Source organism: Felis catus, chromosome C1 (genome assembly GCF_018350175.1).
Source record: "Felis catus isolate Fca126 chromosome C1, F.catus_Fca126_mat1.0, whole genome shotgun sequence".
NCBI classification, from domain to species: domain Eukaryota; kingdom Metazoa; phylum Chordata; class Mammalia; order Carnivora; family Felidae; genus Felis; species Felis catus.
This window is the reverse complement of record NC_058375.1, coordinates 207,271,155-207,277,154: the sequence shown is the minus strand read 5'-3', so window position 1 is coordinate 207,277,154 and position 6,000 is coordinate 207,271,155.

The following is a 6,000-nucleotide window of genomic DNA, read 5'->3' as shown; positions in this document are numbered from 1 at the left end:
CAAGCCAAGCCAGGGGTGCTGGGAGAGCAGGAGGCTGAGAAATCTCCCGGTTGGACCGCATTCTGTTTACTTTACTCTGGAAAACGAGGAAATCCTTGTCCTCATTCTTTCAAACCCTAGAAACTAAATTAGACATAATGGTCTCAAAAAGACCAAATTTATGTAAAGCACTATTTTTTATTTCTTGCACGCTATATGGGATGCCTATAAAGCAGCACAGAATCAGGAAATCTAAGTTAGATTCATGATCGTTTCTAGGTGCATTTCACACGCTTTTTGTTGTATGTTCTCAGCAAGCCTTTGAGGGAGAATTACTATGTTTAACAACAAATAAATGGAGGCTTATAGGTACATGCAGGGATTTACCTAAGACTTTGGGTTAACAAAGGGGAGAGCCTGGGCTTGAATATTGGTCTATCTGACTCCAAGCACGGGCTCTTACCCACTTATCCACGTGAGCTCCTGGTTTACTTATGTGGCCTTGAGCAAGTCATTTGGGTTCCTGGACCCCAGCTGCCTTGAATATTAACAAGCGGATTCGACCAGTGTTCTTTTTTTTTTAATTTTTTTTTCAATGTTTTTTATTTATTTTTGGGACAGAGAGAGACAGAGCATGAACGGGGGAGAGGCAAAGAGAGAGGGAGACACAGAATCAGAAACAGGCTCCAGGCTCCGAGCCATCAGCCCAGAGCCCGACGCGGGGCTCGAACTCACGGACTGCGAGATCGTGACCTGGCTGAAGTCGGACGCTTAACTGACTGTGCCACCCAGGCGCCCCTCGACCAGTGTTCTTAAACTTTGATGTTCGTACGATTCAAGTGGGGATCTTATTAAAGTATAGGTTCTCATTCAGTAGGTTGGGGGCAGGCCTGAAATTCTGCATCTCTAACAAGCTTTTGGGTGCTGTTTATACCACCGGTCTAAAAATTACATCTTCAGAAGTAAGGTCTTGGACTATATCAGTGCTTAGATGTGTGTGTGTACAAGTGACATCAGAGGGCTTTTTAAAAATATTCACGTTGAGATGAGTAGGTCTTGGGATGAATTCCCAGGTGCATTTTCAACAAGAATCTCAAAGACAGTCTTGCAGACCATCCTGGGACTACATTTTTAAAACACGCTGGGCTGCGAATCTATGAGGTCCTTTCTTCACTTCAGAATTTCTGAAGAGGTGTTCAATGCCAAGATGACACAGCCATCAAGAGCATGTGTTAAGAGAGGCAGCGAGTAAGAGGTCACACAGACCTCCTCGCAGCTGAGTTGCTTCTTCCTAGATCTTTTAGGGTAGAAGTCTGCAGACGCGAGACTAGAGAGGCAGGAGAATGACTTCCAGGGGCCGTCTAGGAGTTATTGGTCAAAAAGTGATGATGGATCTCCATGTCTGGTGTAAGTTAATAATTGGCTTTTTAAAAAATGTTTATTTACTTTTGAAAGAGAGAGAGAGAGAGAGTGAGCAAGGGAGGGACAGCGAGAGAGAGGGAGACACAGAAGCGGAAGCAGGCTCCAGACTCCGAGCTGTCAGCACAGAGCCCGATGCGGGGCTCGAACTCGTGAACCGTGAGATCAGGACCTGAGCCAAAGTCGGACACTCGACCAACTAAGCCACTTGGGCGCCCCAATATACATCTTTTTTAAAAGATGTTTTTATTTATTTTTGAGAGACAGAGACAGAGACAGAGAGAGAACGAGTGGGGGAGGAGCAGAGAGCGAGGGAGACACAGAATCCGAAGCCGGCTCCAGGCTCTGAGCTGTCAGCAAAGAGCCCGACGCGGGGCTCGAACTCACAGACCGTGAGGTCATGACCTGGGCTGAAGTCAGATGCTTCACCGACTGAACCATCCAGGTGCCCCAATAATTCATTCGCTCTTACTCTTTAATAGGAACCAGTCTTTCTTCAGGGTCTCACCAAGATGGGGGCATCCTTGCCCTCATTAAATCTGAACTGGCGTGCAAGGAGAGGTGACAGGTGGAAGCAGACGAGGGATGTGGGACACAGGGTCCTCCCCCAAATGGGAGGCGGGTGGCCTGGAACACTGAACCGCTTTCCGGTGATGCAAGACGGAGCGCGTGTCAGCCCCTGCCCCGTAACCGGCCGTGGAGCAGGTTCGGCAGCCTGTGATTTTTAAAAATTAAATTTCTTTTCTTTCCTACTCAGAAGCTATTGCTTAGAGTTTAAAGGCTAGCTATTCCCACTCTGCGATCTGAGAGAAATTTGACGATTCAGGGGTCATCCTGAGCGTTTGGAGACAAACCAACAGAGTTCTCGGAAAGCTCTCTAACCTGGTGTACAGGTAGGAACCTAAGAGGACAAACCCTTTCCTCTATTTACAACTGGAAATCTCAGAGCACTTAGCCTCACTTCCCCCTCCCCCAACATCTGTCATTAGGGGCTGGGAAAACAATAACAAATGTTATCATTTATTGATTTCTGCAGCGTGCCAGCCACTCTAGAATGCACGCGGACCGTGCTGGTATCGAGCAGAATCAGCAAGGAGCCAAACGAGACCAATAAAGATCAGCTGTGTGCTTCCGAATTAACGACAGCAATCTTACGGACTGAATGGTTCCTCTTCTCGACTGTTGGAGCCTTAACCCCAATGTGACGAAATTTGGAGGTTTGTCTTTGTGGAAGAAATTAAGGTTAAAGAAGGTCATAAGGGTGGGGCCCTCATCTAATAGGATTAGTGTCCTTATAAGAGACACAGCTCTCTTTCTCTTTCTGCATATGCACAAAGAGGTCAGGTGAGCACAGTGAGAAACAGGTCCTCTGCAGCCCAAGAGGAGAGCCTTACCAGAAACTGATTTGTGCTGGCACCCTGATCTTGGATTTCCAGCCTCCAGGACTATGAGAAAATAGCTTTCTATTCTTTAAGCCACCCAGTCTCTGGTATTTTGCTATGATAGCCCCACCAGAATAAGACCAGGAACAATACCTGTGAGATTCTTTGGACTTCCCAAAGTCTACCTTCAACTAAATTATATTCCTTCCTTACAGCCTGAAAAAGGTACTGTTATTCTTCTAGTAGACAAGAAGAAACTGAGGCCCGGAGAAATCAAACGACCTGCCCATGATCACGATAAATGGGAGGCAGAACTGGGACAGGAACCCAGGCCCTCTGGCTCCCAGGGTCTAGTCTTCTGAGTTCTTCCCGCATGCAGTGGAAGAGCTGGAAGAAGCGGTGAAAACATGCAGGGAGCTTGCTCGAGTGCCAGACCTTAGCTTGGTCTGCGAGTGGCTCTCACTTTTTAGAACAGTAAAATCAACTGTGCCGTTCATTCATTCAACCGACGTTTATTATGGCCCTTCTCCGTGCAAGGCACTGTATGAAAACTTAAAGATATAAAAAACCATGGCCACTGCCTTGAGGTTAGAGCCTAAACCAAACGCTTACGTCCAAGGCAGGATGTGGTCATGTGAAATAAGCAACCCATACTTAGAGCTGCAGGAGTGCCTGGTGAGGACACATCATGGCCGGCTAGGCTGAGGGGGGCGGGAAATTGTGAAGGGTGGAAATTATTTCGGTGGCAGAAAAGGCTGGTGGATGATGTCCAGAACGAGGCACAGTAAGCCCTCTCATCCCTGCATGCCCTTTGGCAATGTGATTTTTTTTCACTCCTCTTGTTATAGACTAAATTGTGTGCCTCCAAAGTTTATATGTTGAAACCCCAGGCCCCAGTGTGACCGTATTTGGAGGTTGGGCTTTAAAGGAGGTAATTGAGGTTAACTGAGGACAATAAGGGTGGGGCTCTAATCCAATGGAAGTGGTCTTTATAAGAAGAGGAAGAGACACAGAAGATCCTCTCTCTATCTCTCTCTCTCTCTCTCTCTCTCTCTCTCTCTCTCTCTCTCTCTCAAAGACCACGTAAGCACACAGCAAGAAGGCAGCAAACTACAAGACAAGGTATCTCACCAGAAACCAACCTTAATGGTACTTGGTCTGGGATTTCTAGCCCCCAGAACTTTGAGAGAATCTATTATCTAAGCCTCTAAGTCTATGGTATCTTGTTAATGGCAGTCCAAGGTCTGCCAAGACACCAAGACTCCAAGAGGAGTCCAAGACACCTCTCATCAAGAGGTCGTCTACTGCTCCTTCAATCTGAGATCGCTCTGTGACCTGTTGTGAACGCAGAAGAAGCGACGTTGTGCTAAATCCAAGGCTAGCCCTTAAGAGAGATTGCGATTTCTGTTTTCACCCTCTTGTTGGACTCTTGAGCTACTGCTGGAAAATCCATGTTGAGGGAACCCCCTCAGTCTGAAATATGACAGGGGGGAAAGGCCCATGAAGATGAAAACACTAGAGGAGAGAGATGGCACAGAGTTCCAGCCATCCTGCTGAACATCCACACATGTGAGCGAGGTCGGACAACACTGGTGAGTCAGAGATGAACCATTCAGCGGAAGCCTGACCAGCTAACCCACAGAATCATGAACAAACGGTTGCTTTAAGCCATTATGATTGAGATGGTTTGTAGTGCAAGACCATTTAACTTATCCAGATGGAACAAGAGAAAGGTATTTGGAGCAGAGAGAATGGTTTGAACAATGGTGTCACGGTAAAAAACTACAATACGAATTTGGGCGAGGAATTCAGGTCTCATTAGTAAAGCCCTTAGGACGATCTTAGAGAAAAATGAGAAAGTAAGGCTAGCGAGGTACACTGGAGTTGAATTGTGGAGAGCTTTCATTGTAATAATTTTTTATTGGGCACTTACCTAGCTTACTCAGCTGAACCCCTTTCATGGATTAACTACTCAACTCTCACATAAATCTATGTTAAGGTTATACTATTATAATCCTCCACTTTATGGATAAGGAAACTTAGGCTCAGAGGTTAAGTTACAAAGAAAAAAGAAAGAAAGAAAGAAAGAAAGAAAGAAAGAAAGAAAGAAAGAAAGATCACATAGTGGTGAGAAGAGAATTTGAACACAGGTGGTCTAATTCCAGAAGCTGTGACCATAACCTCCAAAGAAGATTGCCTAAGCCAAGGAATTTGGACCTTAGTGATAAACATGGAAGTATTTTAAGCTGGGATAGCATGATTGAAGCTGGCAACGGTGGGTAGAATCTGGGAGCTGAGAGAATGGCTAGGGTGCCTTTGGAGTAGTACAGTCATAAAGTGAGAAGGGTCTGAGTTAGGAAAAGAAGGGGAAATGGGAGAATAAGAGGGATTTGGGGCGAAAAAAACTATAAATAGCACCCAGGGAATGGCTGGATATGGATGCATAAAGGGAAAGGGAGGAGTCAGAACTTAGTCCCATCTTTCTGGCTTCGTTCCAAGGGCGGTCATTCCTCAGAAACACTTGGGGAGTGCAAGGGGAGGAGGTGCTTTGGGGTGGCACAGGGTAAGTCAGCATTAGACTTGTTAGGTGGAGGCGACGAGGGAATATCAAGTGGAAGGGTCTGCCGGGCATTTGGAGATGTGTGAGTAGGAGCCGGGGACAGAGGTCAAGGTCATGTGTAGACAACAGGTTTGGAATTCGTTCAGAACCGAGGCGCCACACATCTAGGACATGTCAGTTAGGGGTCCTGGGTTGTAAGCAAAAGAAGCCAAATCTGGCTAGATGTGGGAAAACCTAGAAGAAATGAAGAGTCTACTGTGCACCTCTCCTCAGAAAGGGCAGGAGCCATGGAGGTTCCGGGTGCCCAGGTGGGAAGAATTCATGAACAGTCTGGTCAAGCTGAGATGAATCAGCTCCAACTACTTGCCCGACTCCTCAGGATTCAAAGTCCTGGGAGGGGATCCTGTTGGCTTGGTCATATACCCACCCCTTGGCTAAAGGAAGGAAGGACACCTTGTCTTCCATTCCCAACAATGTGGCACATAACGCAGGAGTGGTGATCTTCCAAAGGAAACCAGACCCGGCTATCAAAAGACAGGGGGGAGGAGATGCTGAGTGGCCACACCAGTCAATGTTCGGTCCATAGAGAGAGTGTGCAGAGGAGAGAGAGCTGTTAGCAGCTGGCACCGCAACACGAAAGGGAGGAGGCAGGGGATCTGA